General features: G+C 37.8%; 1 protein-coding gene across 2 annotated transcripts in view; it reads right to left on the bottom strand.

Annotated features, from left to right (window-relative positions):
- ppm1bb (protein phosphatase, Mg2+/Mn2+ dependent, 1Bb) overlaps positions 1-10,653 on the bottom strand; it is a 44,723-nt gene extending 34,070 nt beyond the window's left edge. The window contains exon 1 of one of the 2 annotated variants that reach the window (XM_067430491.1): positions 10,271-10,653. The gene's annotated coding sequence lies outside the window, so the exon portion shown is untranslated. The remainder of the gene's footprint in view (positions 1-10,270) is intronic. The other variant, XM_067430492.1, reaches the window with a different exon arrangement.
- Positions 10,654-14,056: the final 3,403 nt, after the last annotated feature.

Genomic DNA, 14,056 nt, shown 5'->3' with positions numbered 1-14,056 from the left:
GCGCGCGCGGGTGCTCGCGTGCTCGCATGCGCGCGGCTCCAGCTCTGCCCTAATGCGACTTATAGTCCAGTGCGACTTATATATGTTTTTTTCCGCGTCATGACGCATTTTTTGACTGATGCGACTTATACTCCGGAGCGACTTATAGTCCGGAAAATACGGTAGGTTAAATGACATTAAAGGGGTACTTCAGCGCTGGGAAGATGAATCTGTATTTGAACTGGGTCATCAATGCAGTAGAAATGTGAAATTATTTTTGAATTTGGTGCTTTCTAGACTGAGAAAAGACAGAAAATGTATTTTTGTCCCATGGGGATGAAAGACTACAATTCCCAGAATGCTTCGCTGCCCTGTGCCATTCCCCAACACCACCAACTTGATTACAGTGACTGAGTTAGAGAAGACACTACAATTAAAAACTGAACGTGTCTGTTCAATATAATGAGTGAGTCACCGCGCGAGTATCACAGCACTGAGCACTAACTGCACGAGTGATGAGAGCTGAGGTAATCGCGACTACACTCGCGGCATACATTCACAACGCGAGTTCAGTCTGGCGCGTTTCAGTTCATGCCTTTACAAGCTTAACTTTCATAGAAATTAATTTGAGAAGTTAAAAGACTTACATTGCACACCATAGCTCCGTTTAAATGAGTGCCTTCCAGCTGAGCTCTCCCTGCAAGCTGAGTGTTATCTCCCATCCCCCATGCGCGAGTTCAAAACATGTGGAAATTGCTCCCTCTGCTGGCTGTAGTCTTTAGCCTTTGGCCAAACATTCCTCCTATGATGCAAAAATCGTCAATTTGCATCATAGGAGGAATTTTTCTAGAAATAAAATGCATAAATCTCTTGTCTCAGTGAGATATGAGGGGGGAAAGCACAATAATTTGAATATACTCCAGGGTTTCTACTGATACAAAGCCATATGCTAATTGCTGAAGTAACCCTTTAACAATCGCCATCTGGGGGTGTGTCGGCTGTGGCGCGTGTAACACTCATACTAGCCACCCACTTTGAACTTATTATGGTCTTCTCAAAATCCATTTGTTATAATCGCGTTGTGCATCATGTGCATTGCGCGTTGTTTATGAATATTATAATCAGAGGCATTCATATTAGTCAAAGTTTTGTTCAGAGCGCACACAGCTATCACTGAAATCTACACTAAAAGCAGAGAAGATTGTGCGATGTACTGCGCAGGAGATTCATTCAGCATACAGTGATTGGTAATTTCTGTTCTATTTCAGCCCCGAAAATACTTCACAGCAGAACTAGCGCATCTGATTTGACTGGCATAAAGTCTGCTTGACGTTCGCGAATTTAGGGACTGTCTTTAAAGTTTCGTAAAACATTGGTATACGTTTCTAACTTCAATAGTATTTGAAGAGAATGACTTAGTCATAAAACTGACTGTAAAGTGTTTATCTAGGTGTCAGGTATGATGCACACCTTTTGGATTTTTGATATTTAATAAAATAAACAAATATGCTTTATTTCACTAGGATATTGTATGGGATGGGCTCATACACAAACTATGCTAGATTTAAATGTGTCATAGCTGATAGAACACTGATGAGAATATTGCTTGAGAATATACAGAGATAATATTAGAGATTATACAGTATATTAGAGATATAAAAAAGATTTATGCATTATGCATTGCCATTGACAACGGCGATTTATAAGGAAAGAAATCCCACAGAATCTAGCTTAAAAAGTGCTTAGAGCTGCTTGATTTATTTGTTGTTTGATGATTTTTAAATATAAAACTTGTTGAAATGTTTTAAGTTTGTGCATCTGTTCTTTTTGAACACTTTCATCTTATTTGAACAAAACGTGATAATTTGGGTCACTATAATCGTGATGTGAAATTTCCATACCATTTCATCCCTAATACATAAATATCATACTTGCCGATTGAGAGGAGTTTATTTTAGAATCATATAAAATCAACAATAATGATAATAATAATATTAAAGCAAACACAGCTCTGGTATCGGAATAGTATTGGTAGATATCAAAATTCAGGTATCGGGATCGGATCGGAAGTGAAAAAAATGTGGATCGGTGCATCCCTAGTTTGTACTAAATTTTTTGTATTTTTATATAAACATTTAAATGGTGGCAGTCACCAAACCTTGACAGATTTATTTAAAAATTCAATAATGATGAACAGTAATAAAATATATTATGTAATGTGGTGCATTTATTTACCAAAATGCACCTTTCTAGAGTAAATTCTTCTAACTGACTAATGATTGTTTACAAGTGGTTTTAGTTTACAAGTTACTGAACATTGTTTACAAGTGGTTTTATTTGCGTCTTTTCGCAATTGAAACACTGATCACTTCGTTTGAATTGAGGCGTCAATGTCACACCACATTAAAGTGTCAAAGTGAGGTAGCAATAAAACTGACTGAATTTTAAATCGAAGACTCTGTTCATACGTTTATCCATCATTATTCAGCATCAGTAAGTCAATACTGAAAACAAATATTAAAAGCATAATGGCACCAGATTTTCTGCAGTACCAGTAGTACAGAGCAGTCACAACACCCAGGTGGAAGGCAAAGGTCTACATTGACCACCAGTGATTTTTACCAGGTTGTACTACGAATTAATATAGTAAGAGTGACATTAAAAGAAAATGTTTAGAAGGATTTGTAATGTTCCCCCATTTTAGAGATTGAAATATTTAAAGGGGGGGTGAAATGCTGTTTCATGCATACTGAGCTTTTTACACTGTTAAAGACATGGATTCCCATCCTAAACATAGACAAAATTTCAAAAACTAATGTTGGACGTTTGATAGAGTATTTCTGTGTCGAAAATACTCCTTCCGGTTTCTCACAAGTTTCGGAGAGTTTTTTTCGAGTATGGGTCTACTTGACGTTAAAAGATCGGAAGGTCCTTGTATGGGCTGTACGGGCTCTTCTCCCGGTAGGGTGCGCGCGCGCGTCACTAGCGCAAGAGAGGAAATGCACGCTGTAAACAGTAAACTGCTCTCAGCTGCAGATCCAGTCGTCCCTGAAGACTAATGTCGGTTATAGTCCGCGCCACGCTCCACTTCATTCCTCCACTTTGACATTAAGCGACTTCAACGCTTCAGCACAGCATTCCGGGAAGGCAGCGCTGCATTTGAACCGATTTGAACTCAGAAATGCTTCAGTCGCATCGCAAAGTGGATCTCCACACTCCAAGAAGTGTGTTTTTGACAGAGCCGTCCCAGCGATAAAGGTTCGGTCCTGCTTTGGAAGCAGCCGGTAAGTAAAACTGCTTCAAATGTCTGTGCTGTTGCTACATCAGTAAACGACACGATCGCGTGCTTCGTCATTCAAATGCACTAACGGACTTCATTGCTGTTCTATGTAACTTGTTGCACTACTCTGACGTGCAAAACCGTTTTGCTTGCTACTAAGGTTTGGTCGCATACAATAGTCCATAAACCGAATCATGTCATGTTGACAGGCCTCTAAATACAGTACATACAACAGAGACGGACGTCCTGCTGTTGCTGTTTCTATTTCAGCCTCCGAATTAGATTCTGGATCATATCTATTAGCTGAGATAGCGATGGGTTTCTATTTTTTTACAGTCTATGGTTTCTCCACGCTTGAGGACGTCACCGCTTTGCGCTCGTCATTCTTTAGCTCCGCCCCCACGATACGCCTCCAGGCGCTCGTTTTTTTCCGGAAAGACTCGGTACAGCCTATATTTCTTTTACAAATATAATAAAACGAAAGACTTTTCGGAGATATGAAGGATGCAATACTACTCTATAGGTACTCAAGATTGACATGAGATTGACTGAAACTGAGTGTTTCACCCCCCCTTTAAGTTCAAAATATGAAGTTCGAAACTTTTATTCACATATTTTTGTTTGTATAATTTATTCCTTTGAGAGACAGGCCTGAATGAAAACTACGAGTACACCAGAGTTTATTCAGCGTGAGCTCTGAACACTCACGAATAGTTCCATTTTAACCAACAAAATATAAAGATGTTAAAAAACAAAAAGCAATTATTGCGCAGTATAGGCCGATTGCTTTTTTTATTATAATAGGTAAGGGTGTAAAGAAGATACATGTCAATTCGTACACAGACTCTCCCAGTAATAGGTATGTCCCGCTCTCCCACTATTAATGCACTACACATATAAGGACAAACCATCTAAAATGCTCTGAAGCTTTCACTCTTGATGTATGTTGTTTTCTTAGATCATGTAAGCAATTGAACATCCGTGTTTACACACGTCATTATAAATCTGTTCCTCAAAGACATCATGTCTCTTTAGAAGACTTGGATCAGACTACTACATTGATTATTTTTATGATGCCTTTATGACAATTTTTGGATCTTAAGTTTTAGAGGAATGGACTTTAAAGCTACACCATGTAACTTTTCCGTCCACTACAGGGCACCTATTCCCTTGATGACGCCAAGTTTGAGTGCAGAATCGCAGGACATGTGGTTTTCACCTCACAGCCAGTGAAAAAGTATCAGGCAAGGACTCTGGCAGAAATCATGTCCATGGATGCAGTTATTATTGTTACTGTAGTATGAAGCAGAGCAGGACCGAAAAAGGGCTGAACGATATGGACAAAATTTCATATCTCGATTTTCATGCCAGATATCTCAATATCGATACAATACAATATGACTACGTGTTCGATGAAAACCAAGCATTTCTCAGAAAAATAAAAAAATTTAAGCCTACATTTCAAAAAATTGTGTAAGAAAGGTATTGTTTTTAAGCCTTTCACAGTCTAGGCTGGTCCCTGGAGCGTATGATCAAGTGCATCACGATCAACTGCTAAATTCAAATGTTGAATTTAGCCAGAGACAGGCGCGCTCAGAGCTGTCATATATCACAACTTTTCAGTGTTTTCAACCACATACTGTTTATTTTAGGTTTCAAACAAATAAATTCATATAAGTACTAAAAAAAACAATACATTTAGTTTGTAAAATACACACTGATGTCTATGGAAGAGGTAATAATAATCCTTTCCATTATAATTTGACACGTTTTATTCATTTCAGATACACATTGTGTAAGTAACTTCAATGTTTATTCTATTCTATTCCCAGTTCACCAGCCACTTACTTTTAAGTATTTCAGGAGAAGTGGATGAATTCACGTGTTGTTAACATAGAGGTTGTAAATCTGCAACCGATTCTCTGAACTGCGTCTGCAGCACAAACCAACACGGCGGCGCCCATCGTGCATACAGCTCAACTAATGCGATCGTTATAAAGGTGTTTAAACAACAATATACTTCCACTTGTAATTGACATTCGGAATATCAGATATTTCATGCCATAGCTAACACATTTGTGAATATTCTGAATAAAAAAGGAAAAATGACGTAAAAGCAGATCATCATTCATTCAGTGCTTTTGCTGCTGCGGTGTGTCACGTGACAAGCAACGATGCGTCACCATGGAAATGCCGCTAAATGTCGCCAGATGACGTAATGCGTCAATTAGCATACATATTAGCATGCTTATTTATTGTATTTTAAAATAATATAATACAGCCGACTGTCCAATAGATGTTTACATTTCCTATACCTTATTGACATACAATGGCCCTCATTTATCAAAAGGGCGTACACCAAATTTCCAGCGTACACTCAACCCATGGTGACTGAGATTTATCAATATGGACATTGGCGTACGGCACGCTCAAATCCTACGCCAGCTCAGGAGGTGGTGTACGCACGTTTGGAATTAGTGCGAAAATGCGCAGAAAAACTATTCCTAACACCACAAAACGCACTGACAAAGATATGCTATATGACCCACTGTAAAAAACAACAACATAGTAATTATAAACTTCAGTGTTTATTTTTGTGCAACGTAAACTTCAATGTTTAATTTGTGTGACTATAGGCTACCAACGCATTCCTCAATCATTGTTGTGATTGGACAGCAGCTTAGCGCACTTTGCATGGAAAGGTCCCGCCTCTTACCATAACGGGGAGATGCAAGTGCTCAATGTGCGCTCTTCTCCACGTGGGAGAGCAACAAGACCAAGCCCCCTTTTTTGCGTGTTCTTGTGGGCGGAGGGTTAGTCAACAAACTGTTCTAGCTAAGTCGCTCCTGCAAGGAATATCTTGACTTGATATTTGAAGAGTGCAAGCCTGCTTATGTGTGTGGTTCGGGCTTATCCACCGATCAGACGGCCAATAATAAAAAAATAAAACAATCGCAGGTGGATGAGAGATAAATCATTGTGTTTGTTTGATAAATAGGTTTTGAGAGGTCTGTCAGTTAATTATTCCAGTTGCCGCTTTCAAAACAATCCCTCCCGTAAACTGACAAGGGAGTTTGAGCTCATTAAATATGCAAATCTTCAATCTCCAATCAGCCGTGGGCGTTTACTTCCATGTCTCCAGTGCGGCATGCCCATTAAAACCCAGCGTTCAGGAGAGAGCCTCAAAACCAGTGTAGAAAATAGCTTATTACATATTCATTATGACATTTTTGAATGTACAAACCACACAAACGTCATTAGTTGACCAACAGTTGAGACAACAGAATAAAAGAATTTAAAAAACACCAGTTCATGACACCTTTAAAGCTCTACTATGTAATTTTTCCACCCGCTATAGGACGCCTATTCAAAACAAAGGCATAGTTTGATGATGCCAAGTTTGAGCTCAGAATCTTGGGACATGTGGTCTTCACCTCATATCTGGTGGAAAGGAATCAGGATAGGACTCTGGCAGAAATCATGTTAATAGATGCGGTCATTATTATTTAATTGCGGTTGCTGCGCAAACACGCAAGCAACAGGAATTTTATTATGACGGGTCAGTCGCGGGCGCCATTTCCACTTTTCCGTCATGTGTATGAGTTAACGCAGCTGTTTATCATATTAGATTTCAGTGTGTTTAAAAAAATGTTATGACGTCACTCTGTGCGTTCACTCAGCAGCTGCTGTGACACTTGTTGCACACTGTTAAGAGTAAAGCATTTTTGCCAAATAAAACCAGAAACCGAGGGTAATGCAGATATTACATAATTGGCAGGCGATTCTCTCAGACACCCCGGTCAACTGAACAATATATATAACACTGGCCTAGTGGTTTTTGGATATTTTACTGCACAAATACTATATAGTGCACCTTTAAAGTGTTTAAATACAAAATACTTGTTTCTTTTATTTTTTTTTACTAACTTTCCATTTCATTTTGTATATATTCGGACACCCACAGTGCCTGAGTATTTTTCCAAGGAGCTCGTCATCACAAAAAACCTGCATGTTAGACACATGCTTCGTTTCCTCCCAATACTTCTGTGCTTGTCACCAAACTGGACAGACTTTTAAGAAAGCCACAGAGGAAAGAAAGGGGTCCCCTCATCAGCTTTTCCTACACTGTCCTCCCCACTGACGCAGGTCAAGCCTTTAGCAATCAGCATCTGATGAAAGTGCAGAGTTTGCAGTTTATCTGAACAGTCTTGGTCAAAGTTTCACACAGTGTTCAATCATGATAAAGAAAGTGTGTTAACTGTTGTCGTCATGTCTACAGTCCACAGTGATACTGACTGGGTTAACAAGTGATGACCAAAGCTCTTTATCTACAGTTATAATCAGACCTTTAATCTCTTTGGAGATGAGCAGTGTGTCAAAGTTTCAGTTACTCTAACACTAAATGGCTTTACTGTCACTTTTAATCAATTTAATGCAACCTTGCTGAATAAGTTTTTATATAAGCCCCAAACTTTTGAATGGAATCGGAGTCATTTCACACTAGATATGAATCGGCACTTGCAAAAGACACTAAGATGCCACTAAACTATACATTTTGAAGCATGATGAGGTATTATTAATTAAGAGGTATAATGCAAATAAGATTTCACATTTCTAATCATAAATGATACTTAATACCACATCAGAGTTTTAAAAAACATGCATCACAAAACTGACATTAGGAGTATAAAACGCTTGAATAGATGGTGAGAAGAACTTATGATGATTACAACACTTTACATTATATATCTGGCTTAAAGTTGAATGGTGGCAAAAAGTTAGTAAGGTAACGTTACTGTCTTCTGTTCTTCCATTACCCCAGTTAGGAAAAATATTACCAACACTTTATCTAAAGTATGAAATCACAACATGTTGTATTACAGGAAAACGAGGTAGGCAAATGATATACGTTAATAATCGATTAGAAGGCCTTGGCAGAACTAAACTGCAAAGATGTTTGCATATTTCAGTCCGTCCTTGCAAACACCCAGTAAGGCAAACTAACCAGCTATGCAGAGCCGGCCCAGCCACTAAGCGACCCTTGCAATTGCAAAGGGCCCCGTGGCCTGCAGAGGGCCCCCTAGAGAGCGCACGCACCTCGCCTCATCTGTTTGGGGAGGTGTTTATTATACTCGAAGCGCAGACTGGGTGCAGGCGTGATGAGACGTCATGCTCGGCCAGATTCGCCTCGAGCTTCTTCGGTTGTGGAGCCGCACGCAAAGTTACAAAATTTGACGTGCACACCGCCAAGCGAAATTGGGTCTCGCGCACTCCTCGTTGACGCAATTTTTGCCGCGCTCGTGCGGACGCGTCAAGTATAAACAAGGCTTAAAGCTACACTGAAGTTGGCCGTTTGATAAATGCAAGTTAATTTTTCAGTTCAATATTTGTGTCTAAAAAAGGCACATAAGTTTCTGTAGAGATAGCAATACACATTCTCCTCTTTTTTTGCCAAATAAATGAAAGCATTGTCATCAATGTCTTTCTCTTGCTGTATCAAAATCTCACCTAGCTTTCCTCAGAGATGGTCAAGTTCAGTTTGTGCATGATTACATGATATAACAATTGTGTTAATACTGTATCCTGAATTGTGGATAAGTAAGCTATATATCATATTATGCTGAAGTAAATTTCTGGAGTGTTAACAAGTAAAAGCAAAAACAACAACAACAACCGTACAGAACTTAAAAACCGTGACCCTAAAGCCGTGATACGAACCGAACCGTGGCTTTTGTGAACCGTGCCACTCCTAATGTGTACCTAAAGCAGTTTTCATTAATTTTATTTATTGCTTTTGGTATTTATTCAAGTGTATTTTTTGTTAACAGACTGAGAGTCCATTGCTTTTCTTGTTTTTTGGTTGTTTTGTTAATTTATTGTGGATATTTAAAATGTTTTCCGTATCAGAGTCTTTAGAGATAAAAGTTTATTGATCTTTAAAAAAGGTGTACCTGCATTATTATGCCATTATCATTATTTTAGATGAAAATGGGTTTAGAACGAAAAATCTTATCATTTATCGCAATAATTTCTTGACCAATTTATTGTCCAGCAAAATTTGTTATCGTGTGCTGTTTTTGCCTTTTAAACTCTGGAGTCAATTAAAAATGTTTCTTTGATGGTCAGTGAAAATCACTTTATCAGTCTTTTTATTCAGCAAGTTCATCCGTGTGTGTTCATTGCACTGCACTGCCATTCAGCTCAGTGGTATCATAATTTTCCTGTTAGACACCAAACATGGAACTCAACTCAAGAACTCAAGGTCTTTTATTGACGTTCTGTACATGTTGCCACATAAGAACGAAATACGTACTCAGGACCAGCAGCGTAAAAAAAAGATAATTATCATACAGTAGGCTACATAGAATAATTAAAACATAATTTAATAGACTACAAATTTTTAAAGTAACAGTAGATATATGTACAGTATAGTTATAAGGTAGTCATTGCTTTTCTTTAGGCCTTACTTAAAACGGTCAAGGGCCTCCAACCAAATTTTGCTTAGGGCCCCCAAAGGTCTAGGGCCGGCTCTGCAGCTATGGTAAGCATTAAACCAAGAGGAAATGTGAGCCAACGCATTGTAGGTTTAGAGGACAAGTGAAGCGTCAAGTTTGAGTGAGAAAAGCCTTAAAATTGTCAGAGAAACAGAATGAAAGCTGACAAGAGCCGAGGTTGATTACATAATGCACTGAATTGTAACTAACAGTGAGCACGAGCCTATGGGATTATTTCTGACGCGCGCTTGTTTGTTTGTCGCTGCTACTTGACAAACAAAAGCAATAAAACTCGAAACCTACACACAATAACAACAACAGTGGTTCTTTGTTGTAGCCAAACGGAAAGTGGGCGGTAATGTCAGTCAAATATCGTTATAGCTGCGCTTGTGTGTCAGCTCGCTCGTTACACAACAAGCCTCATACTTAGCAATGAAATCACGCGCAGGCTCGCGCTGGTTAGCTTAGCACGAGCCCTCGTCGAACAAACCCGAGGCCCACACGTCCCCATACTTACATTTCCAGATATACGGAGGATGTCAGCGTTCGTTCCCACGTCGGTCTCTTGTTTGCGGATATTTTCGGAGTCAATAAGCTTGCCGCTTCCTTTAAAAACAAACAATCAGGGTGACTTCACGTGAGAAACGATCATTCCGTTTACGGTGATTCTCTGCTTTGATAGCGTGAATTTTTGCGCATGTTTGACGCCAACGCAGATGTCCCTGAACAAGTCTATCCACTTAATGACAAAATCGTTCTACGTTTCGTATCAATATGGAATCATGGTGTGGGATAAATCATTACATAGATCCGAATAATCAGCTTCTGTAGGGAGGCCAAGATATCCTTTGGTTCAGAGTCTTGTGCGTCTTGATGGAGGGGAGGGATAGTTGCTTCAAGTGCCTCGATGATTGGCCAAAACTCCACAAGGCGTGTTTGCTAATTGGATTATTTTGCTGACAGCAAAGACTACAGATGGCCAATCCCACGATTTGATTGGCTTTCGTCTTGTCATTTACCATCATGACGCTGGAACAATAGTTTACACAAAACGCATCGCAGTTTGTCAAGCTGAGTGTTTCGATCCATCTCGAGGGTGACGCGCGGGTCACAGTTGGGACGATGTGCTTTAATTACAGCACTGAGCCAACAGTAGTTAGTAGACTGGCTTGTAATATATCATTTATTATATACAATGTTAATATACGCTATACCGTTCAAAATGTTGGATTTAAAAAAAAAAGAAGTAGGCTACGTCTCTTACACTCACCACCGCTGAATTTATTAGATACACAATGTAGTAAAAACAGTAATATTGTGAAATATGATCACAAATTAAAATAACTGTTTTCTATTTGAATATAGCCTATTTTAAAACGTAATTTATTCTTGTGATGTAAAACTGAATTTTCTGCATTATTATCATTTGATCATTTAAAAATCATTCAAATATAGCATGATTTGCTGCCCAAGAAACATTCTTTATCATAATCAATATTTTTTTTAACTGTGCTGCTTAATAATTTTGTTAACCGTTTTAGTAGGCCATTTTTTATTCAGCTATAATGCATATAATGTTATATGTATATATTATAATGTGTTTTTAAACAAATGCTGTTCTGAACTTTCCATTTATCAAAGAATCCTGAAAACAAATGTATGATGAATTTAAAAAAAAATATTAACCAGCAAAATTGTTTTCAATATGGATAATAATCAATGTTTATTGAGAACCAAATCAGAATATTAGAGTGATTTATGAAGACTTGTGTGACTGATGACTGGAGTAAGTTATTTTTAATATAAATTATATTGGAATAATATAAATTAAATAATATAATATAAATTATAATATTTCACAATATTAGCTACTGTTTTTTTAATTCTTTTTTCTGTATTTTTAATCAGATAAATGCAGCTGGGGTGAGCATAAGCAACTTCTTTCAAAAACTTATTTTTTAGTGTATGTTTGTATATGTATGTAGGCATGTAACTTAGGCTATCTCATGGATTTCTTTTCTTTTTATTTTAATGGTTTTGTACCAGAACTCTTTAGCTTTTACTGGTTGATTGAATCATTCTTTACAAAGAAGTCTAAACAATGACTTTGATGCATCTGACGTCAAATGTGGGTAAATTAAATTTAGCTAGGAGTAAATTACCATTAGGCCTGTAGAAAGTAGAGAACAATGGATGCACTGTCTTTCTTTTTAAATGAATCTTTATTTGTTTTTAAAGGCTAAGGTCATCATGCAGACTTATATTAAAGATACAATCAAATAAACAAACACTGTATGAAACAAATGACTATGTTTTAAGACATAGTATACATTCCCTTTTAAGTGAAGCACTGATTCTCTCAAATAGGAATCATTTCGAAAATCTTTTCTAATGAATCAGAGGGATTATTCTTGATCCAACTAAGTAAAGTGTATTTTTGACAAATAAATAGCAGCTTTTAAGCAAGATGAATGTCATATGGTGCAAGTGTCAGATTGCTGTGTGTCAATAAAGAGCCATGAGTCCAAGGTATAACCAGTGCCCAATTTCTGATCTTGCTCCACAACTCATGCATTCTCTTTCAACCTTCATTAAACACTTCTGCTCAGTGTTTATTGTAGATGCACTTGCTCTTTGCGTACTGTATTCACATCATGCTATGGTTAACTGTCCAGAAATATGGAAACACAAATGCTTTCATGTCTTGGGAGCTGAATAGTTAGGTGTCCCTTTGCTGTTTTTATGAATCTTTTATCAAGTTCTGAAAGAAAAGACCACCAATTGGCTGCTTGACAGCACCATCAAGTGGTCACTGGCAGCTCTTTTTTGTAGTCACTGGGACTACACTCTTATTCCTGCTTAATTTTTTTTTTTTTTGTACTGTAAATAAACTTTTTTTTATTGTGCATATATTGAACATCAACAAAAAGGCAATTACAAATGAAATACATTATAAACAAGGACTGAGATTACAATTAGTAGATTAAAGACAAAAAAATGTAGGCCTATAAGGGTGTAGGAAGAGATTTTTCTAAGTTATAAAACCAAAAAATTCCATTAAGGAGTACAGATACAATGCTTTGGGATTTTTCATTCCTCTCAGTGTTTCTAGATATAATAATAATAATAATAATAATAATAATAATAATAATTATTATTATTATTATTATTATTATTATTATTATTATTATTATTATTATTATTATAGATTTTATTTATAATGCACTTTTCATTCCTAAGAATCTCAAAGTGCAACAAAGGGAACAAATAACAAAAACAAAACAAAAAATGAATAACAAGTAAAAAAAATAGAATAATAAAAAAAATCAACCAATACAGACAACTGAACAGAAACAGAGCTGATGGTGAACAGAAACAGAACTGATGGTGAACAGAAATAGAACTGATGGTGAACAGAAATAGAACTGATGGTGAACAGAAACAGAGCTGATGGTGAACAGAAACAGAACTGATGGTGAACAGAAATAGAACTGATGGTGAACAGAAATAGAACTGATGGTGAAAAGAAACAGAGCTGATGGTGAACAGAAAACAGAGCTGATGGTGAACAGAAAACAGAGCTGATGGTGTACAGAAAACAGAGCTGATGGTGAACAGAAACAGAACTGATGGTGAACAGAAACAGAACTGATGGTGAACAGAAAACAGAGCTGATGGTGAACAGAAACAGAACTGATGGTGAACAGAAAACAGAGCTGATGGTGAGCAGAAACAGAGCTGATGGTGAACAGAAAACAGAGCTGATGGTGAACAGAAAACAGAGCTGATGGTGAACAGAAAACAGAGCTGAGGGTGAACAGGAAACAGAGCTGAGGGTGAACAGAAAACAGAGCTGAGGGTGAACAGAAAACAGAGCTGATGGTGAACAGAAAACAGAGCTGATGGTGAACAGAAACAGAGCTGATGGTGAACAGAAACAGAACTGATGGTGAACAGAAAACAGAGCTGATGGTGAACAGAAAACAGAACTGATGGTGAACAGAAACAGAACTGATGGTGAACAGAAAACAGAGCTGATGGTGAACAGAAACAGAGCTGATGGTGAGCAGAAACAGAGCTGATGGTGAACAGAAAACAGAGCTGATGGTGAACAGAAAACAGAGCTGAGGGTGAACAGGAAACAGAGCTGAGGGTGAACAGAAAACAGAGCTGAGGGTGAACAGAAAACAGAGCTGATGGTGAACAGAAAACAGAGCTGATGGTGAACAGAAACAGAGCTGATGGTGAACAGAAACAGAACTGATGGTGAACAGAAAACAGAGCTGATGGTGAACAGAAAACA

The sequence above is a fragment of the Pseudorasbora parva genome, chromosome 21 (genome assembly GCF_024679245.1).
Source record: "Pseudorasbora parva isolate DD20220531a chromosome 21, ASM2467924v1, whole genome shotgun sequence".
Lineage (NCBI taxonomy): Eukaryota > Metazoa > Chordata > Actinopteri > Cypriniformes > Gobionidae > Pseudorasbora > Pseudorasbora parva.
This window is presented reverse-complemented; position numbering and strand designations above follow the sequence as displayed.